Source organism: Fukomys damarensis, unplaced genomic scaffold, assembly GCF_012274545.1.
Source record: "Fukomys damarensis isolate Sample0158 unplaced genomic scaffold, DMR_v1.0_HiC HiC_scaffold_10, whole genome shotgun sequence".
Lineage (NCBI taxonomy): Eukaryota > Metazoa > Chordata > Mammalia > Rodentia > Bathyergidae > Fukomys > Fukomys damarensis.
In genome coordinates this window covers 37,044,488-37,071,369 of record NW_022900922.1, presented here as the reverse complement: position 1 = coordinate 37,071,369, position 26,882 = coordinate 37,044,488, and the positions used below count along the sequence as shown (strand labels likewise).

Genomic DNA, 26,882 nt, shown 5'->3' with positions numbered 1-26,882 from the left:
AGTCTTTTTGTAAAATCAACATCCATCCACTCCCAAGACATCTAGGTGGCTTTTTCTTCTTTTCTTTTTTTTTTTTTTTTTTTTTTTTTTTTTTTTTTTTTTTTTGGTACTGGGGATCAAACTCAGGATCTTGCGCTTGTGTGGCAGGTGGCAGACCACTGGGCTAAATCCCCAGCCCAAAGACATCTAGTTTTAAAAATGCATTTTTAGAGCCAGGCATGGTGGCACACACCTGTGATCCCAGCATATGGAAAGCTGAGGCAGAAGCATTGCCATGAGTTCAAATCCAGCCTGAACTACATAGCGAGACCCTGTCTCAAAAAAGATGCATTTTTATAAATGAACTGGCTTTATTTTTTTTCTTTCCTTCCCTCAGGGCACATTTTTAAATACAGTTGGACCTTTCTAGCTTTGGGCTCCATATTTGTGGGTCAAGAATCTGTAGGTCCAACCAAAGTAGAAGAGTGTACATTTAGCATACACAAGTCCTGAGTTCAATCCCCTTAAAAATTTAAAAAGTATCCTGACTGTATTAAAAAAACGCCAACTTTGTACCTTGTCATTATGTCCTTAACAACAGGGCACAATACAGTCTATGAGCTATTTACCGAGCAGTTATTTGTATTAGGTATTGCAAGTAATCTACAGGTGAGCTAGTGTCTAAGGGAGGGCTCCACAGGTTCTACACAAATGCCCCACCTTTCCCTAAGGGACTGGAGCATCTATGGGTTTGGGCATGGAGCCTGGAGCCAATCATCTATGCAGTGCTGAGGACTTCCAACAACTGACTGCCAGTGTATAGTTATAAAATAAAGAACAGCACACAATGTAAGCTTGAAAGTGAGAAACCAACTTAGTCTGGGGGCTCAGAATAACTTCCCTGGGGAGTCACACTTCATGTGTGGGCGCAAGGAGAATCCAGTCTTTAGGGAGACAGTACACTAGGCCAGGAAGTGGACCTGTGGGCGAGGGCATCAGATGAACAGGACAGATGTGGCCCCTACTTAGATGGAGCTTACAGTTTGGCGGACAAGAAAGATCATGACAAATTACACAAATAATGAATCAATTACAACTGGTGTAAATGCTGCAGAGAAGAGACCGATGATATAACTGCTTGACAAAGTTTCACACCCTCCTAAAAGTGGTTCTCTGCTAAGATCTTTGAAGGTATAACTCAAGAATGAAGTTAGAACAAAAGCTTCCTTTCTCTTTCCTTTCCTCTCTCCCTCTTCCTGCCACCCCATCTGTGGAGGGAGCTGGTAAGGCTTCTACTGTGAACATGCCAGGCACAGGGTAATCAATCACTTGTGGGGTTTTCATTCTCCACATTCTGTTTTCATGAGGAATGTCATATTTAAATGTTCCCGTGGTTTTCTTTCTGAATGCTTTGATCTGATACTGACACAAGGGCATGACTGATCTCCCGTTATCACTGGAGACACCTGAAGACTACCATGCCAGTGAACATGGAGATGTGGAGAGGGAGAAAAGAAAGAAAGGTTCTGTTGCTGTCGAACAGGACCAGGATGGACCAGGATCCTTGAGGGGTGGTCTTGCTGCACCACAAGCTGGTGATAAGGCTGCACAGAACTGAGAGAAAACCCTCAAGCCATTGCAGGAAATGACAGAAGAAAGCAGAGGTTTTAATAAGCTTACTAATAAAGTTAGCGCATTTCAAAGCCCAGTAATAGCCTCCCAAGGCTTCGGCAGACCCTGTCTCCAGACTTCTAAGATCCACCTCATCTTCATTAAAACAGGGATGGGGCTGACCCAGTGCAGCGCAAGGACTCAGTCCCTCTGCACAGCTGCTCGGGGCCTGGGACAAGCGGCCTGACACCAGGTACAGCAAGGGTGCCTGCACAGGGCTAGTCCATCTCCCACAGGCACGAGCTACACTGAGGCCTCAACACCAGAGCGTCCAGGGAGCACGGACAGACCAGAGTGGTGGGGTGGCCTCTCCCGGCTCCACATTGGAGACAGCCACAAGTGTGGTGGTTCCTGGGCACACAATGAAAACATTTAACAATCTAATAATGTTTTTGATTTCTCAGTACTGAGGATTCAACCCAGGGAGCCCTGAGACATAGCTCTAGACCTTTTTATTTTGCCTTTATTTTGACACAGCATTTTACCAAATTGCCTAGGCAGCCCTCAAATTTGCAATCCTCTTGCCTCAGCCTCCCAAAAAGCTGGGATTATAAGCCTGCGCCATCACATTCAGCAGCCACTCTAATACTTTCATTATTCAGGATCTATAACAAACACTGCCAATAACGCATGAAAAGTACAGTGCTGGCTATTTAGCACAAAATCCACAGGGTCAATCAAATCTATCTTTTAAAACCACCCCTTCAACTTTAAGATCAAGGCACCTATTATTATTAAAACACGGGTAAATATTGTATACTGTCAAATTTCATAAATCATGACGTATCTAAGATGACATAGTGAAATATACGAATAAAAAGGTACCCCTCTCAGACCCCATGGTTTGCTGTATTTTCAGGAACTAACTTCGATGGCCAACTTGAACTCGTTTTTCAACCAGAAGCAAATTGCAACAGTGCAAAGGAAAATCCAGTAGCCAAGGAGGAGGCTCACCGGCGTTTTCAGTTCTGGCCATGTAACGCCAGGTCAGTCTCCTGGTCTTCATTTCTGCATGGAATCAGATGAGACAATTTCTAAGTGTTCTCCTTGTCTAAAATGTTTTGCTTTGAAGATACCAGCTGCTTGGACTCCAAAACAAGTGCTCTAGATGATATTGCTCAGAGTGTCACAGACCACCCGCTTTGGCCAACATGTAGCATTAAGTTAGGCTGTGATCTTTCTTCTGAAGCCAATTTCCTCACACAAGTACTACCAAGAAATGTGCGTCTTCAGGAGCTACCAACATGGGGCCAATGGGCCAAGAGTGAGCAGCCAGCTCTCCGCGAGTGGGTGCTGGGGTACAGGCTCCCTTGGTTCCTGGGCCTTAGCATTCAGCCCTGGGGTCAAGCGTGGCTGGAGTGCCCCGGGGGGCTCCAGGCCGCAGCTGGAACTGAGCGCTTATCTCCACCCAGCCGGCTGTCTGGCCTGGGTAACTGGGCGGGCCTGCTGGCATGGGCAGAGGCAGCTGCAGCAGTGCGTGTGCTCACACTCAGTTGCTTCAGTGTGAGCGAACACAGAGGAGGAGAGTGTCTCCGGGCAAGACCAGTCCGGCGCAGACGCCTTCGGCCTGGCGTAGAGTCCTACGTTATTTCTACAGATTAAAAGGTATCCTGGCAGGAAAAGTTCATCTCCTAGGAGGAGTCTGCTGCTGTCACTGCCGCCGGGTTCTGGGAACTATCAGAGAGCCCTGCGGTGGCCGTGTCACACACGCTGTCCCTGCACGGTCCACACAGAGGCCGGCACGGACTCAAGTGAGGAGCCCGTTAGGGTCAGACACCAATGAGACTCAGTGAAGCATCCTGCCTTGCCCTTGGGATCAGTGGTTTACCTGGATGGGCAGACACAGAAACAAACTAGTGGCGAGTCGGTGCTTGGAGGCCACTGCACAGGAGACCCAGAGAGGCCTTGGCAGGCACGCACATGTGCAGGCAGAAGGCTCCGACCTAGCAGAAGAGGCACGGCTGGAAATGCTCCAAAACTAAAATATAAAAGCATGAGGTAATAGATCGGAAAATATCACACTTTATGTCATTTTCCAGAGGCCAACTGGAACCAACTCTTAGAAGTATGTAATTCAAGTCTGTATATGAAGAGTTGAGTAGTAAGAGTTCTTAAAATGGGTACCAAGGAAGGCTGATTTCTCTAAAATGTTCTCATTCTTAAAACTCAGTCTTTAGAGAGAAAAGCCACCTGATGTTGTTAAAATTAAAATACAGACAGGAAGGCAATGGTAAGAATTGGGCATGGTGGTGCACATTTGTAATACCAGCACTTCGGAGGCTGAGATAGGAGGATCACAAGTTTGAGTCCCACCTGGAAAACTTAGTAAGACCCTCCCTGTCTCAAAATAAAAATGAAATTAAACTGAAAAAGATTTAGGGATATAACTAGGGATCCAATATCCCTAGGTTTAGCCCTCAGTACTGCAAATGAACAAATAAATAAATAAAATTAATTTTAAAAAATTAAAAAGACAACAGTAAATATAAATTTTTTTAGGACTAAGCAATAAAGTATGTATTGGCATTCCTTCTAAAAATACAAATCATCTGAACAATTGAAACATAAATTTGCAACACATTACTTTTTCTAGGTTGTTGACTAAAATAGTCCCAGGGTCCTTCAAGAGAGTCTTTAGGAAAAACATCAGACTCTACCAGGTCCTCAGCAGAACACTGAGCTCACCAGTGCCCGCAATCCCAACAGAGAAGCCAACATGGCTGTTCCTGAGACCCGCACAGAAGGAAAAACCCAAGACATGCAGCTACAGGAGGGAAAGTGAAGAAGCTAAGAAGCCATGCACAACAGCTTATAATGTAGGTAATGAAAACCCAGTCCATTTTTAAAAATTCTTATAGCTAACTCAAATAATAGAAAATCTTCACACCTACAATTTACACATAAATATAATATTGTAGAAAAAGTCAAATTTTCCATTGATAACAGCTTAATGCTAATATAAAGATATGCTGTATTAAAAAAAACTCTCCCAGACATAAAAACTTAATTTTTCCTAAAATATAAAATATTCTACTTATTAGCATTAATTTTCTAGTACAGCCTGGATATCAATCAGCAGATTCACTTTATTAATAAAACTCCTGAATGGCTGATTTTAAGACATGCAAAAAGAAAAGTGAATATATCACTACCAGGAGAAATTATTGATGAAGTCATCTTAAATAGTACTTTTTGCAAATTTCTGAATCACATTTCTACAGTGGCAAATCTAAGTTTAATTCATAAAACACTATGGCCAGTATATGTCACTGTGCATTTTAAGTCAAACCTTAGTTTTTATTTCAAATGCAGCATTTTGTACATATGGCTAATTAGCTCATATTGCATAATAATTTTCATATGTATTTGTTTAATGGAAAATTTAACCAAGTACTCTTTTTTGGATGGCAGCTTTCATGGAATCATGTAGAACTAAAGGAAAAGGGAGGTGTATATCCCAATCTGAAAGCTACCCTGTCTATATCAGATTTCTGTGAATAAAAACACCTCAAAAGTGTCTTACCTAAATAGGCTCCTTGATTGTAAACATTGACAAGTTCAGTGCAGACCAGGCATTGATCACACAGCTTTTAAAACTATGAAGCCTCCTTTACAGGCTCATGATTTCTGCTGTCTTATTTTCTCCTTTGACTTAACATCAGGGCACAGAGCGGGGCAGATTTTTTTCTCCAGCCTTGCTGGAAAGCTTGTCCTGTTTCTCCATATTAGATAAAGTCCACCCCAATGTGCTGACGGGCACCTCCCTCCCTCCTTGCCCTCCCAACCCTGGATGCCTTTCCTGTCCTCCTCCTCCCTACTCTTGGGTGGGCAGAAACCCGGGAGACGCAGCCACCAGGCAGCCTGCTACTCTCCTGCAGCACATCTGGGCTCTATATCAGGCCTTTAATTAATCCTCAGTGAAAGCCAAGCTATGACATTTTGACTGGGCAGGCTCCAGTTCTGGACAGGTCTTGATTTATTGCGACTGAGTCTCAACCAACTTTGATTTATTTCAGCTTTGGTGAGGAGGGCAGGCTCAGAACAGAAAAGCGCTGTTGAATATCCAGCACGTGATGTCAGGACAGGACCTCCAGACTTCCGAGAGCCGCGGGGCAGGCGGGTCACAAGAGAAAGCCATTTTTAAAAACCTAAGATTTAAATAACACAAAATTGTACAAAACAAAATAAATGCACTCATGGACAAGAAAAAATGGCCCCTTAAACAGCTGGCTGATGGCTACAGGAAAGGAAGCCCAGCCCCATCTCTGGAAAATGGCCGAGGGTTCACTGGGGATCCATTTGCATTCTGGGAGTATACTGGCCTCTCCCCACAGCCCTCTAAGAAGGAGGCATCTCCAAACAGGCCCCTTCCCAAGCAACACCAACTGCTTGGGCTCTTTCAGTAGAGGAGGATTTCTCTTCTTCAGGGTGACAAAGTAAGGCAAAAGAAGACAAAAGAGTCAGTGGACTTAACTCATGCATTTCTGTCCCGGGCAGGCTCTCCTAGCTGTCTTGATGATGTCTCCCAGCACGGTCACTGCCACCCTCTCCATGCATGGCACAGTATAGTATGAAACTGGTCAGGTCAGGGCTGCAGGGCAGTGCCCACTAATGCCTCTCTGCAGCCTGTCCCAGGCCCACAGCAATGCCTGGCACACAGCGCCCACCCCACCCCACCCCCACAGCCTCTCTGTTAACAAATCCCACCGACCTCCCTGGGGGAAGGTGTGCACAGAGTGAGTGTCCCTAGTGTCCAAAGAAACACATGGCTGACTGAGAGAGGAGTAGCAACACTTCAGGGAACAAAGTTAAGATCTCTAAAAGCGAACTGATGGTAAGAAAAGAGTTGTAGAAGAAAGAAGAGGAGAGGAAAGGGAAAATGGCCAAGACACTGACAGAGGTGGAATGGCCCACGGGAGTGGGCAGAGGGAAAGCTCTGAACTTACAAGGGGTGATCAAAATACGTTTAAATAAAAATACTTATTGCAGTGAAAGATACATTGTCATTAGTCTCCTCAAAATACTTCTCACTCTGAATACATTTACCCCAGCTTTCTCACCTTCTGACCCCATTTTGGAAGTCCTCTTCTGTGAACATTGGTGAACACTGCTGCCCAGTACCGTCCAACGGGAAGAGGCTCATAAAAACACGACGAGGTGCCCTCCTCCACCGTATCCACAGGGTCTAGCATGAGTGACTTCCGGCTCTTCCACAAAGTTACAATGACCATAAACCCATAAAAGGTAAATGTTCTGAATCTGTTTGGTACATCGAGGCAGCCACAACAATGCAATTAAAGCCTCTTAGGAAAGAGCACTTCCAGAACTGCTTCAGAAAGTGGCAGAAATGATGGAGTAAGTGTACTCATATATGGAGGGATGTTAATGGCAATGTGTCTTTTCCTGAAAGAAGTTTTTGAAGAGTCACTGTATTTTTTACCATACCTCATAGGTCATCAAAGCACTCAGCTACTTAGCTGCATGTGCTCCAGCTGAGTGACTTCACTACAGGAACCTCCCATTCTCAGGGGCAGGTGTAGGACTGCGAGGAACACCAGCAGAGCCTTGGAATTCTCTCACCACGTCCAGCACCTGGCTCTGAGGTGCTCAGGACTCAGGTGCTATCCTGGGACAGGGACTGAGGCACCATGTACCTGCATGCAGCACCACCGCACAGCTGTAGGTGTTGGGCATGAGTGACCTGCACACAGGTGTTCTGGGGGCAACAATCAGGTGGTAGGGAGTCCCTGACATGCTCCCACGGACAAAGTACTGCCTTTCCTCTCCACATGGAATCACTGTTCCTAAAGACTCAATAATCTTTCCCTAAACTTACGGAATAAGTGAGGCTTGCGATAAGTATTACTGTAATTACAGCATTGTGACCAGGCTTAAAAGGTGAGCAGTGAGTGCATTTGGGAGCTTGGAGGAGAGCTCTCATATTTCAAGCATGCTTCAAGACAAAATGCATATGTACATAAATAAACCACCTTGTGGGTGGTCAGTTCCCCACTTCTGCAGAGTCAAGAGCCAGCTCTGAGCACTGGAGTGCCAGGACTTGGTAGCAAGCTCTGAGCATGGGGTGAGAACCCCCAGTATTCCTAGGGGCTACGTAGTCCACACCAAAACTGTGACTCAAACAACCAGAGTCAGAGTCAATGACTGCGTGATAAAAGCAATTGTTTTGTCATTACAGGCAGCTTATTTAAGTTTTTATTGTCTTTTTAAAACCTCAGATCAAAGATACTTAACTATACTTATTCAGTAATTTTGGAGTCAAACTCTTCCCACATCTCTGTGGTGTGAGTTTCTCAGAGGTCCTGGAGATGCTGGGGACTATGAAACCAGGGGTGAGAAATGCTGGGCATTCGCAAGACCTGTGAAGTCCAGGAGTCCTGCTCTGCATGGCAGGTGCATCTCCACAGCTCTTAAAAATCTGTACTGAGAGCAGGACAGAAGACAGCCAAGGATCAGAATGTCCCCACTGGAACTGTGGAAATTCTCATCAGGCCAGGGCTCTGTTCCCATGGATCCCAGCCACCCAAAGCCAGGATGCAAGGCCCTTCTCCCCAGCCATTCATTTGCTAACGACACTTCAAACAGTGAGAGGCCCATAAGAGGCCCACGGCAGGGGCCCATGGGACAGCTTGACTGCTCAGCAACCAGGGCTGCCAGAATTCCTGATTTTTTCAGTTAATCTGTGAGCAGCATGATGAGGGAAGAAAGATGAACCTATGTCTGTGCCTGCAAATAATGCTGTAACGTTACTGCCCGTTCTGCATGTGGAGTGTTGCTCCCCATTTCGGTGTTGGCCTTTGGGAAGGATGGCTGTGCACGTGCATGTGTGTGTACCTGTGTAGGCCACGCACATATGTGTTAGCCACATACAGAGGGGAGATGAGAAAGCAGCACCACACAGTCCTGTGTATCGGTTTTCAAGACTGAACTCAAACAGAATTTGAACAAAAATACTTGGCACAGAGCAATATATTTTGATCTATAAATATAGATAACTTTCTTAAAATGTATTAAAGGAAATTTGAAGAAATCCAAAACTGATCCCTACTTTGGGCCAATACAGTAGTGAAAAAAGAAAATTGATCTGAACACTCCCAGGTTTGTCCCACCAGAAGCTATCCTCCAACACACGTGAACAATCTCTCTCTTGGGCACAGTGCTACTGGGGCCAGAAAAGATACCCCCAAATACACTACCTGGGTCTTCAAACTGAGGGCAATGGGCAGTGGCAAACAAAGGGAAGGGTGACTCTGAATTTATCTATGTAAAGACCAGAGCCACCAAGGAGGAACACAGTTCCTCCAAGCTTTGTACTGAAATCCCATCCAGTAAGAAAGATGAATCACCATCACAGAAGAGACTGAAAACCAAGCACCACACCAAGAGCCCGGAGGAACTCTGTCCTAGGCAAATGTCTACCTTCAAATGCATTCACCCCCTGGGCATCACTGACACCACTTTAACAGCACCCACAGCCTACCCCAGTCCCTCTCCACTGTGAAGAGGGTCCTGGGGCCTCACCCATCGGGCCTCACTTGAGCTTCGTGTACACTGTGTGGCTCCCACTCGCAGGTGTGCATTGGTAGACTATGGTGCCTTTCTCGTGTTGATTCATTTCAGCACAGTCAACGTGAACCCTGTAGAGGTCAAGTGTGAACTTCCCACAGAGGCCTGCTTTTCCGGGATGCATAAGCCAATGGTTTTGTAAAGCGAGTGTCAGGAACCTGTTGAACACTGCAGAGAGTCTGTCACAGAATGGAAGTTCCAAAATTGAGTTCTTCAGGTCATGTAAGGTCATGAGTCGTAAGACTCAGTTTGTGTGTAGACCCCAATAAATGTTCATTAAATGAGCTGAATGTGCGAAACCAGGGACCCTCACATGCTAGGCAATCACTTTTCCACTAAGCAATAACCCTGGCCTTTACATAATGTTTACAGGTTCTTTTTGTTATATTTTTCACTTAAAAGGTCAGCCTAAGGTTTTTCTTTGCCAAGTAGTCTACAAACGTTGACCAAATTCAGTCTAAATTTCTCTTGGAAAAAAATATTTATTAGAGTAAAATAATTTGTTTGAGATGTATACAACTGGAGTTCTGTTTCAACTTTAATAAGGATAGTGTCACCTTAATGTTATCATTTTAGCTAACAGAGGCACGAAGAGGCATGGGGAGTACATTGCCCACTTTGGCCCCACTTCTTTCTTTCCTCTTTTCATCAACACCACAATGCTCAGGCAGACTCTGGGCACCCGCGGTCTCAATTCTGCTGTATACTGGGCAGATTCCAGAAGCATCAAGAAGTGCAGGCCTTCCTCTGGCTACTTGTTCACAGGCAGTTGGGTATGTATTTGAATAATCTATTGTACTCCATCATTTCATGTTTTTCAATAAAGATAAGTACAGAAATTCAAGAAGCAGAAGTCTCAGATTAAAATTCCGGTCTGTCTCTGACTCTCTGCTGGCCCTAGAGGTGTTTTAGCCCCAGAGGAGTTGGAAGAGCCACATCTCCATACGGAGGAGAACTCCTTGAGAAACATGCCTTGAAATCCTCAGAAAAAAAGATGCTACAAAAATGAAATAGATTACATGGAGCCCACTGGAAATCTTAGCATATTCATCGTAATAGTAAAGTTATAAACATTTAATATACTTGTATTGCTGCCATTAGGAACAAAAAGAGAAGACCAGAGGCCTTGCTATAAGTCCTTTGGAACAAAAATGTTGGGGTTTTCATGACCAGTGAAGTCTGGTGGTCTTACAATGGATTGGTCTTATGCACAGAGAAAGAGGCAGCTCTGAAGCTGCATAAGGAATGGATTCTGCCTCCAAAGCTGACGCATTTAAGTGAGTTCTTCTGGAATGCCATTTGACAGTTGAGCTTCTGCCTACTTCTGAATTACTCATCTGAAAGAACAGAGTTAAAAACTCAACAAAGACCCAAAGGAATGGACTGTTTTCAAGGTTAATCCTATGTCAACAACAAGATGCTTTCTGTAGTCCCTTGCTTAAAAGAATTCTGGGATTCTCTGGCTTGCTGAAGGCTCTTGCTGTGAGGCGTAAACTGCTCTGCTTCTGACAGCTGTTGAGTTGTCACTCACAGTGACTCCTGTGTGGCGGTGCATCCGCAAAGGCAAAGTGTATTCCAGAGAGCTGAGGTGCCCATCTGTGTGTGGTGTGGGCCACAGCACTGCAAGACACCCTGGGAACTGTCCTCCAGGAAAATCCTGGGGAGCATTTTCTACCACCTCCACTGATGTGCAGGGCCCACACAGCTGGGACCCAGCAGCTACGCTATGGAGTCCACGTAAGGTCCAAGCCATCGTCACAGTCATTTGGCACCACAGCACAATAGCATAGTGCTTATGGAAAAAGTGCATTGTGCACGCCACCCGGTTTTGCCACGGCTGTCCATCTTCAGGGTTCCATAACTGGAGGTTGGATGTTGGATTTAGAACATGCAATTTCATGTATAGAAAAGCAAGCTCCAGGTCAGTGAGCAGGCAGAGCCCCCTTCTGTGTTCACAAGGCAGGCACCGGCCTATAGTGTGACCTGACTGCCCCAGATCCAGGCTGAGATGGTGACAAGTTTTAAATGCTTTCTGAATTTTGATGACTTAGGGTAGATAAAAACGTAAACTGTCTCAACAGCATTTCAATATCTTGTACATATTTACATATTTGGGATTCACTCAGTTAAATAACATACTATTAAATTAATGTCACCTGTTTCTTTTTACCTTGGTTACTAGCTTTTCTGCTTTCCCTTTTCCTCTCCCTCCCCCACTCCCCTCTGTTCCTTATTCCTCCTTCTCCTCCTCCTCCTCTTTATCACCCCCTCCTCCCCCTCTTCCTCCTCCTCCTCCTCCTCCTCCTTCTCCCCTCACCCTTCCTGTCTTGTGCTGGGGCCTTGAGTATGCTCAGAATACACTGCACCACTGAGCTAGGAAAAATTTAAATTACAGTAGTACCTCAGTTCACAGACTTAACTCTTTCTATGATTCTGGTTGTCACTGAACATAAATTATATGGCACACGTGTGTTGTTAGAATTATATTTTTATCAAACAGTCCTTTCTATAGTGCCTTTTATCCTGGGATGTAAAAAGTAGATGTTAGCTTAAATTAATCCAGAATACAGTGGACCCTTGACTTACAAACTCAATGCGTTCTCAAGGGCTGCTTGTAACTCAAGCTGGTCAAATGAAGGCTCAGGCTCCTCTACACAGCCTTCAAAGACTCTCTCCTGTACACAGGCAGATCTCAGTGTCCTAGACATTGTCCAGGATGTCTCAGCCCCACACATGAAAAGCTATTGTAATGCTCCTTTCAGAACTTTCTAAGGGTTAAATCTGTATCTGAGACTATCTAGAAGCACAAGTGGTTGGGTCATAACTCGAGACTTTGGTCATAAATTAAAAAGATTCTGTTCATAACCCAAAATTGTTCATATGCCAGGCTAGTCATAACTCAACGGTCCACCGTAGCTGAGAGAAACTGGAAAAAAAGATGGTATTAGTCATAAATTATTTGTTCCATTCAGAGACTTCACAATGTTAAAACATGAAATCATTCTATGCACCACAGAACAATGTCTCTGTCACAGATATTTAAAAACAACATAATTTTATACATACTAGGTGATAATTCTTGCACAAGTGTTTAATGTAGAATCATATTTTCAAATTATGAATCTCAAACTATATAGAACTCTAGCTCCTTAGAAGATGAAAAAAATCAAGATTTTTCAAAATGAAAAAAATTTAAAAATCAAAATGGTTTGCTTGAGGCAATTTGGAGACAGAGTACAAGGGGGAAGATCCAGAATCCATAGAAGGGACGCTGGTCACAATGGCACAAAGCACCGGGATCAGGCCACACAATCACTGTCCCCACCATGGGCTTTAGTTCAAGAAAAAAGCAGGTACAATCATGTAAGATTAATGTTCCATTTAGTGACAAATTGGTGATGAGTGGTGAGTTTTTCTCTAGGTATCTCAAAAACTGCTATAGAAAAACTAATCACATACTTTTAAGAAAAACTTGAGGACCGGGGTCTAGGTCAGTGGTAAAATGATTGTCTAGCATGCAGAAGGCCCTGGTTTCCAGCACAGTGAAAAAGAAAGGAAGAGAAAAACTATTCTGAAAGCTCTGGAGAAAGGGAAGTTGATTAATCAAATCTATTACAAAAAAAGCTCACTGCCCTTGCCGTTCCCTGGAATTGTCTGCAGCAATAATGGCAATCCTTCTCAAGAGCTTTCAGTGACACAGACAGTCTGCTGCAGCACGTGTGCCGTGGGTTCACTACTGCCAGCCCATGGCATTCCCAGCTGTAGCTCTGGGTGTCAGTGGATTCCTGCATCCAGGGACTGGATGGCCTCTCCCAAGGCTTCTGAGCCAGGTGGGTTCCCATAGCCGGGATTGTGCAGGCGAGGCAGGCTGAGACCTGCAGCCCTTGTAACAGAGGAGAGCAGGCGTACTGCACGCGGTGTGGGAACAGGCAGGGCCTCTCAGGAAGGCAGTGGTCAGAAGCTGTCTCGGGGTGAGCTAATGACTGCCAAGCAGGACAGGCAGGACCTGCCCTGTCTCCGGGCCATCACCTCTGGATGCGGGGCCAAGCTGCCTCCCAGAACACCTGCAGCTGGAAAGTATTTCTTCTCCAGAGAACACTGGCATATTGAGTGTACTCTCTGGGTTTGGGGAATGTTTCCCATCCCAAAATAAATTTTTATCCACAAAGAGACAGTTAGAAATGGTCACTCAGCTGATAGCTATGTTTTATTTAGTAATCTGTCAGATATCAAAAAAATAGCAGGAAAAACAGGCCTTTATATTTTATTTTCCTTATGTCTGTTCTTTTTACCATTTAAAAAATGTGGAATTTGTCAAAAGAATGAGCAGAAATCACAAGAGTATGATATGCCTTCCACGGTGCACTGGCTCCTTTTCAAGGGAAAAGAATTATAGCCAGAGAGAGGATGTTGCCACACGCATATAATAATGGCATTAACCATTCTGACTTGCAACATAAATTGAACCATTAAAGGATTTAAATGTTCCTCATTAACTTTTATTAGCCTCAATTTTTAACTTTTTTCCTTCCTCTTAAAATTAAAACTGAGCTTTCCCTTCAGCTTCACACACTTCACGCAGTGCTCTGACTAAGCAAGGTCTTTGCGGGATCACAGATGTCTTAGTCCATAGGGCAAACAGGACCGCAACCAACAGCATCCTCTGGAGCAGAATTTCTCTCAAAGACTCTTGAACCATCTTTAAAAGCAGTAAGTCTGCGGTTACATTTCTAAAGCTTTTTCAAATTCAGTTCCCAGAAAAACAAGAGATTCCAAAGGCCTATCCTGTTAGTGTTCATCATTATTGTCAGTCCCACCATTTAAAAAAAAGGTAACACAATCAAGGATCATGACAGAGGCTCAGGCTCCCTCCAGGCCTTCTGGAGCAATGGCGCAGGCACAAAGCATCATGTGTCTTCTCCTGTGGGGCAAAGCTTGGAAGCTTTAAATACAAAATTATGAAACACGCTTTCCCACATGTGAAATGTAATGCCTACTTACGGATGAATCTGATACCAGGAAAAAAAAACACTGTGGAACCCTCTTTTCTCCATAGCTTATGTATGTGAACTACATGTGATGTGCATGGGGGGGTGTGCATACATAAAAGCCTTTTTGCATTTGTTTCTAAAAACAAGGATGCTACGTTAAAACACAGCATTTCATAAAATGGAAAGTAAGGCATACTGGGCCAGAAAATTTTCAAAATCTGACGAAGGTTACAAAACTACAAAAATTTGACCTTGTACATGTGGAAATAAAATATGTCCAATGGCCTGCTGATCTTTTCCATGTGCACCAAAGGCTCAAAGCAGCATTACAAAGTGCCTTCCAAAATGAGACTTAACTCTGCTACACACAAATGAATGAGTACAGTTCTTCAGCTATACAATTTGCATGTTATTATTATTTATTATTAATTTGAACCTTTTTGTTGTTTATGGACCCTTTAAAGAAACATGGATGTGGTAATCATGTTCTGATTATACTCCCTATTAACAGAGTTTGGTACTATGTAAATTTGTTAGCCAACTATCTGAAAGATATTTTAGAAAGTTTTTTTAATGAACAAAATGGTGCAATTCCTTTTTAAAAAACTGTATTCTAGTTACAGGAAAAAAAATAGTACTATGTCAAAAATGACAATAATATGCATTTTTTCACCTTGGAAACTTTAGACTTGAAAGGAGACTACAGAGCAAGCTCCCCATCACTCTGGTTGAATTCTAGGACCACCAGTGTAACAACCCCACTCAGAAAACCACAGGGGTGGCCTCGCTAGAATACACAGAGAGCTGCTGAGGAGCAGGAAACGAAGCCAGATGGTTCTGCTGAGGGAAGCACTTTTTTCCTTTATAAAGCCAAAAAGCACTAATAGGGCAAACATGAAAAAGCAGATATGTTAAAATGGAAAGCTAATAGGGAGATTTATGTAAATAGGACATACTCAGTTTTGTATTATGTTCTCATCTACATCAGTAAGTGGATGTGGGGGTAAAAAAGAAGGAAAAGACTTTCCAATAGTTCCGGATGAGTCCTCCTGGGGTAAAACTACTAATCACCCTATCTTGGCCCTATTGCAAACGTGTAGAAGCCGACAGCAGGGAACACCTGTGAATGAGCATGAGACCTTTCTCTAGGTGAACCACAGTCAGTGCTCAGGCTTCTCACACTTCCGGTTAAATGTGGTCACTCACAATCACACAAAGTCCAAATGCAGGACACCTAACGGCAATCTGGGTCTCCTCTGGCAGAGCCACAGGCCCTGAGCTCCCTTGGACCACAACAGGCCCCAATGGCGGCATGTGGCTCCGATCAGGCACGTGTCTCCAGACACCGGTGCTTCCAGGGCACCACAGGTCTCCCGTACCCTTGCCCTGTCTTTCCTGACTCCGTGCATGGGCTTCAGCTCCAGTGGCTGCCCGACTCCCACTCTGGCAGTGGCCATGGCATCTGTAATGGCTGCCTGCCCTGGACTTCCTGTGCACCCACGCTGGCAATGCAAACAACTTGGAAGCCTGATCTCCACCTCACGGAGCGCATCGCTACAGAAGAGACTACAGGTAGCACCGGCTCTGCACCCCTGCAACATCCAGAAGGAATTGCTTCACGGGGGTGAAGGGCCAGAGGACAGGACACAGAAAGTCACTGCAGTGTTTATGTTAAATGAACGTCCGGATGGGGCTGATAGGTGCTCACTAATACGCACTGAGTACCTATGTCCAGGGTGTGTGCAGGCTTCTGGGGGTTGCAGAGAGGGCATCCAGAGGGCTCTCAGGGAGTGAATGAAGAGCTGAAGGCCACAAGGGCTATGGGTAACTCTTCAGGCTCACGGCTGGATGAGGAGTGTGAACAGAGGTTCCTCTCTCAGGAAAACGGATAGGAAGCAGCCCAGAATTCAAAGCACCAGGGGAAGAGACCAACCCACGGAGGGCCTGGGACCAGGCTCAGGGCCAGAGCCCATACCAGGGAGGCAGGAAGATGCTGTGGCTGCAGCAGACAGCCCCATATGCAGCCGATGGCCTGGCCCAGGACCCAGCACGCCACACTCCTGGCGCTGGCCATGTTCTGCAGTGGAGACACTGATGGTTCTGAGTGGCTGTGACACCTCACTGGGTGGCAGAAAGGGCATCTGGTTCCGGGCTGGAGTCAGCGCAGGTCAGCCAGGCCTGCTGGTCTGAGTAGGGAAGAGGGCAGATCTGAGCCCTGCTCAGTGTCTTTGTAACTCTAGCCTCAGCTTCTGCCTGGGGGAACAGGATGAGCAGCACCTACCGCAGCAGAGTGCTGCAACGTGAGGCCGTACCTGGACGGACAAGCAGGGGACACCTCGCAAGTAATCAATAGTTTTGGAGCTGAAAGTAAAGGCTGCATGACGTTTTAACTAATGGCACTTAATGAAATGCTTTTCCTTTTCCACAACTGACAAGTATACCTGTTCACAAATGTGGGGTTATCCCCAGCACAGTGACTTCTCTGGCTCTCAGACACAGGTCATCCAGGCCCCTCAACTGGCTTTTTGCTGGAAGGTCACCCGGGTTAACACTTGTGGGAACAGTCAGGACATACTTCCAACATAAAGGCTCACACAGCTGCAGCTTTATGCAGCTCACCCCTTTATTCTTATGAAGTATTTGCTTCTCTACTTCCTATGGGAAACACTGCTGCAGGAAAAACAAAGGAAGACTGGTGGCCACCTATTCACAATGCAGTTCTGTCTACACAGTGAATGGTGTTGATACAGTACAGAGCCACCAATGGTGATGCATGGCTGTAATCTCTGTGAGGTTGAGGCAGGAGGATGGCAAGTTCAAAGCCAGCCAGGGCAATTTAGTGACTTCAGTGAGGCTCTGACTCAAAATACAAAATAAAATTAAGAAAGGACTGGGAATGTACTTCAGTGAAAGCCCCAGGTTTAATCCCCAGTACCGCAAAATTAACAAAAACAAAACAAAACAAAAAAAATAAAGGGGGCACGATATCAAGAGCACATCAGGCCTTAGGGTGGTCTTTACTGTGCAGAGCCAGAAGGAGGGGTCAGACAGAGGAGCAAAAGAGGGAAAAAGCAGGGGTGGGCTGAAAGGGACAGGAAATGGCAGGGCACGGTGGGTTAGGAAAGAGCCTACTGAAATGCTTAACTAAGCCAATATACTCTCTTTGAGCCTCACTGGACTTCTAACATCCCAGAGCCTACACCATGCACAATTAAACACGTAAACCCTTCATTCATTAGGGGTAATTTTAATAGATGACTCATTTGGCACTGCCAGATAGCTAACCACAGCGAGGCTTTCAGCTGCCACCAACAAAAGGCGATGGGGTTTCAGTCTGCCACATCTCCAGGCTTCCTCCCTCAGATTTTCTGAAGGTAAGAATCAAGTGAAACGATTTCTGTTAAGCATGTATTTTTTGCCTGGAAGTGATGCCCTCCTCAGATTACATGATTATACAAGTGTTAAATGAGCACTCACTGGAGGAAGCCTGCTATCCCTGCCACACATTCTTGCTCTTCAGGTGCTCTCTGTGTCGCTCCCACTGGAGCTGTTTCCCAGCAGCACAGAGCTGCAGAGGACGGGAACAGCAACGCTAGCTCTTCTGCAACACCTAGAGCTAAGGGGTACTGTGTTCATTAGAAGCCAGCTTCCAAGGACAGCTGAGCACATCAGAGATCACCAGCAACACGGCACTGCAGAGGATAGCACCCATGGAGGTGACAGCAGGTGAGGGCTGGACCCAGTGCTTGGCACCAGATGGGACCACCACCAAGGATTTCTCCTCTCAAAGCCAAATTCTTTTTCTGAGAGCTACAAACAACAGTTCTTGCCATCCCAACCATGGTCAGAGCTTTGCTGGGAGAATCAAATCCAAAGATATAAATGCTAAGAGGTGATGCAAACACAGGACAACCTTCTGGGGTTTAAAACAAGGTCTGGGGAAAGCCCTTTGTATTTTATTTTCAAATTTGAAATTAAAGATTCAGTAAAATTAACAAGAAATTTTGGACCTAAAGAGACACTATAGGAAAAAAAAAAAAAAAAAAAAAAAAAAAAAAAAAAAGACACTCCTAGGAAGGAGGCAGCCTTGACTGTGCTACTGAAATGAATACTGGGATGGGGAGGAGCCAGTGGCAGAATGGCCCAAGAAGGGGGAGACACAGTCACCTGCCTGGAATGCAACCTGTCCCCTGTCCCCTCCAGCAAGGCACCCACATCCATCCCTCTGCTCTGAGTTGAGCATGCAGGACAGACCACCTGGAAGCTGGGACCTGTCCTCTGAGCATGTGGGAGGACACAAGTCATACCCCAGGTACTGGTTCGGGCATGGCAGAGTGATTCTGCTCTTCTCCTGCAATTGGCACAGATTTCCTATGCTACTGTTAAGTCTAAGCGAAAATCTTTAAGGGGCTAATGGTGCAGCTCAGTGGTAGAGAGCTTGCTCAAGAAGGGAAAGGCCCTGGGTTTCATCCCAGCACCACCCGCCCCCAAAAGAGGAACAAAATTTGAATAGAATTTTATATGTACTTAAAAACATAATCCCACTGTTAGAAAGTGACCTACTTCTAATTTCTGTGCATGCGTCAGAGTTAGGACAGGGAGGGAAGAGGGAAAGGAATAGAAATGTCTGAAGGTTTTCAGTAACAGAATCTGTGATGAAAATCTGGGTCCAGCTAGAAGAATCCTTTAATAAACCTGACCTAGAAAGCTGATGAGGTGATGCCACATCATAGGGTACCCCAGGGGTTCTCAGCCTCCCCAACAAATGCCATTGTTGACATTTTACAATTTTACTTGGTAAATCAGGATCAATGTACCATTCCTTCAGTTGTTGTTGTTGTTGTTGTTTCTATTCACTGTTCTTCCTTAAAAAATAGGAGTAAAGGGCCAGGGACTTAGCTCAGTGTGTCTGCCGTCTGCCTGGCAAGCACAAAGACCCAAGTTTGATCCCCGGAACTCCCTCCCCACAAATCTAACAAAAAATAGGAGTAAAGTCTAAATAATAGAATCTGGATTCCAGTAAAATGTAGAGATAACTCGGAAATAGCCGCTGTGTAAGAACCCACGAGCACTACTGAGATTCCTTTGCAGTCTGCACACCACCACAGAGAAACTTGACTCAAAACATTGTGATGGAACAAGTAAATCTATCACAACACTAACTAAACAGGAAAATATTATGCTTGGTAGGAAATGTTTTATGCTAATAAAACATCTTTAATAGTATAAGAACTAAATCATTTCATATTTAATTGTAGTATATTTTATAAAGAAACGTGGGTTCTTACAGAGAAATGATTAAATATGTATTGGGCATCTGTCATATACCAGGCATGCTGGATGCATTATTAAAGAAGAGGACAAGACCTGAGCCCTGCATTCGTGGCTTTCCTGGAGAGATTGCTGGTAGATTTTATCCTCAGAGGTCTTTCTCATTACAGATTCTGCAGGAAGCAATGAACAGCAACAAATGAAGCACAAGCTCTTTACAAGTGTTCCCATGTATTACGTATAACCCCGGGCAGTACTCAGGGAACCTATCTTGGGGGGAATTTCAGTCTCTTTCTTGAGAACTTTAATAGTAATTTCCATATGAGACTTACACCAACAATGCAAAGACAATTTCTCAAAGGACTTCTTAGTTTTGCCTTTAGATAATTCTGTTTCCATAAAATCATGGTTGTGAAACTAGCTAGGCTTAGCAGAAGTCTGATTCTTTTCCTTGTAAAGGAACTTCATTTAACTGTACCCCAGATCCATCCATACAGGGCATATTTAACTTGTGTGAATGACATGTCCACAGCTTCTGAAGCAATTTTAATAAGTTGGGAACTCATTGGTACTTTGACCCCAAAATGACAACAGCTTTGGAACATCCTCTAACTAAGGTACTATAGAGTAGCAGGACAAGGATCAATGTTACTAAAGTATTTGAAGTTATTTCACTGTAAGTGAAGGTGCCAGACACTTTATCCCTGGGCAGTATTTATTCCATTTCCTACTGTATCTGCTCCATGCCACCTGGTCTCACCTCTGCTGCCCTGGGCAATCAGACATTGGATGACAGACCAGGACATCAATCACAGTGGTCTCGGGATCAGCTGGGCTTTACAAAACCATCAGTTACCCCAGCTTTACTCAAGCTGACAAGAGGAAGAAATGCAAATGACCCAACAGTTGCAGAAGGGATCAAACTTTTTTCATTTCCTAGGACAAAAGGATCAGGAAAAGCTCTGTGAATCATTGCTATCCTCACAGACAATGAACAGAAGAGGTTTTCTAATGTGGAGTAAACAGGAGCAGAAAATAAGAAGTGTTTATCTGCTTCAGGGAATGTTCAACTTGGAAAAGGTTTCTGCCCTGTGTGCTCTGTGGGTGCAAAGGGTCCCTCTGGGGACAACGTGGGCATTCAAGTGGTTTAGAAAGGCCAAGGCAGTGCCCCTGGCTCCCCCAGGCTCTGTGAGAATATGCCATGGAAAGCTGCCAAAGGATCCTGTGATAAAGGTGCCAATAGATAGGATAAAGCTAAATAATACTTTAGAATGATTTTAAAATAGAGGCTTTTAGCTTCATGATGAGCACAACAAGTATGTATTTGAGACACAGACAGATTAATCTATGGCCTTCATGCAGGGACAGAAAGACTGCCTTGATTGCAAATACAGTTTGCCTTTCCAAATGTTGTGGCTTGTGTCTAGATGTTCCCCCAAAGCCTCACACTTTTTCAGAGGTGGCTGAATCTAGAGTGCATGACTGATTCATGGTGGGGCTGGATCAGAGGGCACTAGGATTAAGTGCATAGTCTAAATAAAATAAAAGGGGCACAGAGAGGTCCCTTATTGCTTTTGCTGTCTTCTCCCACCATGAACTGTTGTCCCTCTCCCACCCTGTCTTGGAGCCAGCTGATTATGGACTGAAACCTCTATGAACTGTAAGCCAAATAAACCTTTTCCCCTTAACTGTGGGTATTGGGTGTCTTGTCTCAGCAATGAGAGAAAGTAACTAACACAAGTACATTACTGTAGAAAATAAAGCATTGAGTTTTAAAGATCTGTACCTTCAAAATTATGTCTAAATGAACATTTAGTGGCCTTTGGATGATGTTGTTTTTTTACCAGGCAATTCCATCTATGGTAGATTGGTGGACTTGTTAGTAAAGTGATGGTTCTCGGTTGTGGGTAGAGAGAAGTGTGGGAGGGAGGGTCCGGGAAGCAGAGTGCAGCCCATCGGGCTTCAGGTGAGCTCAAGTAGCCTCAGGTACAGGGGATGTGACCACATCATCATCCAAGTGTGAAGGAAAACTTTTCGCACTGTTTTCCTGAAGTTCCATTCTCAGGACTAGAACTGTGACTGTCTGAGGTACAGAGGGTCGCTCAGTAATCACAATAATGTGCACTGACATATCCCTCAATGCAGTGACTATTGGTGGAGTAGGGCTTCTGCCTCAGACTAGTTAACTGCTACCCCTTAGAACTTCAGTGGCATTTACAGTTTCCTAAAGCTCATCCAAGGCTTTCTGTCTACAGAACACACACCTGCACTCCATGGGCATTTGCATCCTCTCGCTCCATAAACACCAAGAGGCTTTTCCAATGTATTGCCAGATATCCAGTTTTATGTTTAAAATCAAACTGAAAATGTAAAATCTAAAAATAAGCTCTCCCTCGTGTTTTAAATTACACATGTTTGACAATGATGAATAACTCATCTGAGAAACAGACGACAGGCGTCTCTCTCTCAATAAGATGACAGTTTAAATAAGGCCTAAAGGTTTTGGGTTTGGGGGCATGGATGCTCCTAGGCTGTCATTCCCAACCAATTAAGGCCTGGCCAACAGAAACAGACCAGTGTGTCTTTCAATATTTTTCTTGGCTTACTTTGCATCATTCATTGAAAACCTAGAAGTTTTCTGTATAGGACTGGGGAATGTAGCTCAGTGGTAGAGGCTTGCCTAGAATACACAAAACCTTGGTTTCAGTCACCAGCACTGCAAAACTTTGAATGTTTGCTGGGTAACCATAACCTGAGAGGGTGGTAGAGGAGAAAAGAAAAACAAAAGAAATGGCAAGTTGAATTTGTTAAATAGAGTTTTCCACAGCAAGACCAGGGAAATTACCTTTTCTCACTTGTTTATGTATAGTATATTCTTTCAGAACAGAAATAGTTGCTTAATCTAAACAATTGAGGCTCCAAAATTGTAGGAAACTGTTGTATGGCCCCTTCCCACAACAAATGCGCTGGTTCTTTCCTTTTTATTTATTAATTTGCACCCTTGAGTTGCTTTTTGACAAACGTTTGGTTTGTTAGAAACACCCAGAGACCCCATCATGTTCTTCTAAATACAGATAAAGGAGAAACTATTATTTAGCAATTGTTTTTCCCCCTGGAGTATTTTTCAAAGACTGTTCTAGACCCCTACAAGGTTAGATTTTCCTCCCATAGCAAAGAGCCATCAACAATGCAATGATCAATAAAAAATGTCAAGGAACACCCTAGGTTCCTACGTAGAATGTGGAATTAGACTCCTGGAGAGGAAGAGCTCTTATCACTGATCTTAGCCCCTAACTAGCAGTCAATTGGCAGACTGGGGAGCTCCCTAGCAGCTCTGGGCAGAAATTCATCCTTCCTTCCAGTGAACCCTAAGGCAGGGCTGATGCTGCTCAGAAGGTATCCAGGGACCCAGGAAGCTAAACTGTGATCCTGCTGAGAGCTAAGTGCAACCTTCCTCTCCTTTCTGTAAGTGAGATCTTACAACAACATGGACTTTAGGTGACTGTAACACAAAAGATGCTACTCTCCATCTCAGTGTCCCGCGAGCATACGCACACATACACGCACATACACCCAGCTGAAAGTGGTGCAGCACACTGTCAACTTCTCTTAACTAAGATCTTAGGAAGTTTAAATGAGACCTTTTCCCTTCAGATTTATACAATGTGGAATGTAAAGAATGCTAGCAGTGGACCGACAGATGGGGAAGAAGGGAAGGAGAGATGGCAATTGAGTCTTCCCAGCCCATCTCTCCCTAGCCCTGAATCCCTGGCAGTAGATCCTCAGTGTTCCCAGGACCCTGCAGCAGCTGAGAAGAGCAGTGCGGGTTCACACAGGCAGAAACCAAGGACAAGGGCCAGGCCTCAATACACACTGTCTCCAGCCACACCCTTTGGTCCTTTGCATCACAGAGCCCGAATCTCAAGCCTAGCAAGATCTGACAGTTGTTTCTGCCAGATACTCATCTGCCAGCTATTTTTCTTCCTCCTGGGCCATGAATCTTAGGAAGAGAAAAGGGAGAGAAGCTTGATTTTATGATTCATTCAAAAACAATTGCCTAGATACTATGGCTAATGTGCCGACATAAATGAAGGAGGCACCTGGCCTGGGATGGGGTTCTGGTTTCATTCACCTCTCCTGTCAAGGGTTTTGGGCAAAGATAAAGCCCTCTATGCCTCAGTTCCTTCATCTGTAAAGTGGGAAAGTGTCATCTGTTTTTCAGGACTCTAGTGTCTATTATATAAGATGATCATATAAAGTCCTCAGTAAAGTTTCTGGCAAAAAGTAAGTTCCTAATACTTGGCAATGACTTTTGTTTCTAAAACTTATTTCAGCCTCTGTTCCCTACCCACTCACTCCTTGTGGTGGAGAAACACAGTGTTAATTCAGGTGAACTTTAAAGCCTGCCCCTAATGACCTGAATGTCCTTGGACTGCCTTTGGACAGCAGAACTCCCCAGGAGCATGTGTGGGGTTGGCTGTGGGCAGGAAAACATCTCGCCAATTCATAAATGGCTTTGGCCGAGTCTTGAAAAGGCTTGGACTTAGGTCTCTCACCACTGTGTCTCCCAAGGGAGCAGGACCCTGGTGTGAGTGGTAAGAGCTTAAGGTTACTTCTGGCCCAGCCCCTATGAGTTTGCTTATCTCTAAGTGTACTGTGGCTAGAGCTATGTTCCTGATACTCTCATCTACTGGGACCACGGTGAGGCCTTGTTAACCAAATTGTTACTCTAAGTTCCACCATTTCCCAACTCTGTACAATACATACTCACTTTTTGTTCAAAAGGTTCCCCAGTCAAACAGGTTGGGGAGTCCTATATCAATCTTAGCACACTTACATATCACACATTTTGACAGTCAGTCCTACTATAAAGAGATCTGCTTAACTTTATACATTTCCCTAGCATATCCATCTCTGGACACAGTTGTCATCTGCAGCAAGACTGTAACCATAGCAGAGGCTCCATAGAATGTATACTGAGGAACAATGCCCCGAGAAGTCCAGCCTTCTTTCCTTGGCTGTTTGTGTCTGCCTGGGCACAGCTGATGAGTTTCCCAAGTGTCCTCCTAAATACTGGGAGTTGCTTCAGCAGATATGGAAATGGGCTGCAGAAAGCTCAGGAAGATAGTTCAGACAATGAAAACACTTTAGAAGTTTGAACCACAGTCTAACTACATAAATGTGAATCTTTGATAATTTCTATTTGTGTAAATTAAGCATGTATATGTATTAGCATTGTAGTAATTATTGAAGTACTACATTTTTCCTGCAAAATGCAGCAGTGTTTGCAGATGATATAGAGTGAGTGTTGGGAATGTGGAAGTTCATGGTAAAAGTTATTCAATATTTTGTATATTTAAAACTGTTTATAATAAACCATTAGAAAAGATGTAACACCCTATATGACCTGCTTATTCTGAAGGACAATATAATTGAATATTTTTTTCATTTCAAGTTGAAATATATTTTATCTTTTAAAATAATTTTTAAAGCTTTTATCTAGTAAGCAGGACTATAAGTGGATGTTCATGAAATGAAATTAGCAACAGGAAATGACTGTATAAATTGTTGTAAAAATGTTTATAAGACAGAGGTAGACTCTCATCATGTGTGGCTAGCACATTAGTGCTAAATTTTACAGGGTTGTTATTATACCCTTTTCATAGATGGGTAAACTGAGATATACAGACTTATGCAGCTGAGTAATTCACCAGCACAGCTGGGATCCTCTGTACCCTGTCTCATAATAGGAGGGCCAAATGCTCTCTATTCTCCATCAGGGAAACCCATCTATAAGTGCAGAATGCATACATTGCTTCATCTCAAGGGTTTCCAACATTTTTGTGTTTAAATAAGAGGGACTACACAATTAAAGTGTGTGAGGGACTCATTTGATACCCTGCAAACAGCTCTCCATCTTCATGCTGCCTACCCTTTCAGGATACCCATGTGTTTTAAAATGAACAATGCCTGTCTTTTTTCAATTTTATGATTTCTGACTTTCATTTTGGCAACAAACAATTTAGCCATAAGTCTCTGAAGGAACCTCATTTTAATACATTTGGAATTGCAAAGAATTTTAGTATTTCTTTACATGGAGAGTAGCAAACTATAGGTTCTTACTTAATAATGGTTCCTTTTCAGAAATTTAGGCTTTTTTTCAGAACACATAAATGAGAACTATAAAATGCTTCTTACATCATCAACATATGTTACTGTTAGAACCCCAGGAGAATCCTTAATATACAAAACCCACTTGTCTCCTGGAATGAGTCAAGCCTTGGTTGTCAAGAAGAATGTCTGAACTTGGGGTGTGCATGTGTGTGTGTACAGTGTGTGTATCCATGGAATGTGACAATTTCACAATTTTATTAAAAGGCCCAAGCATCTTAGTCTTAGAGAATATTCCGTCCTCTCTGGGTGTTCTGCATCAACACCATCTGATCAAGCAGTCATAAAAACGACTTCATTCAGGACAACCTTTTTAAAGTATTTGAATCATATTGTTTGTAAAATATTTTTATTTCATATGAATACAGATGGGCACCCTTTGTACCAAGGTCTGGGCTACACCATCAGCAGAGTTAGGGCTGATCCTGGGGGAGCGAGAAGATAACACTGTGTATTTACGAGGTTTGCTTATAGGTTTGCTTATTGCCTGCATGTTTGTTTAGTAGTCTCATTTCTATTTATTGGAATTTTTGGTCAGCCCACAGAAGGTTTGCTTATTGCCTGCATGTTTGTTTAGTAGTCTCATTTCTATTTATTGGAATTTTTGGTCTATTTAAAATATGTCACTGTGCATCCTGACTACAAAAATTTACACACATTCATTTTAAAGATCTAGAAGAAAATAAAAATCATCAGCAACCAATACCACCCACATCTGGGTGATACCTTTCCCTCACCATCAAAATCTCATGGATTTCTGATTTTAAACTTCTCTTCTGACCACATGGAATAAAATAGAAGAAAATTTAATCTACTTGGTTCCTGAATAGGGAAAAGAATCTGAATAGAGGGGAGTGGGATACAGAATCTAGAGAGGAATCCATATAGCTATCCACATAGCTCAAGCGTATCCTAGCTTTAAAGTTATCACCAAGAAAACAGCATTTTTGTCTGCAAAATTTGTCTCCTATTTTTAAGTAGCAAAGCCCATTTAAACTGGACAAGAAAGTTTTAGCTTCTCCTACACTCATCTCCTTTCTCCTACTTGTAACTTCTACAAGTTTGGACCTATATGCTTTTTGATGTAATATTTCTGAAATATATATAAAGACTACTGCCATAAAAGGGTTCTTTGTAATTATAGGTTTATAATTCAAATGATCAAAGGATTGTGCTGCTGAATGTTTTAAATCAGAGCTGATTTTTTTCTATAAT

General features: G+C 43.7%; 1 protein-coding gene across 1 annotated transcript in view; it reads right to left on the bottom strand.

Moving 5' to 3' along the window:
• The window catches only part of Gmds (GDP-mannose 4,6-dehydratase), a 520,891-nt gene that overhangs the window by 300,473 nt on the left and 193,536 nt on the right, over positions 1-26,882 (bottom strand). The gene's annotated exons all lie outside the window — the stretch shown is intronic.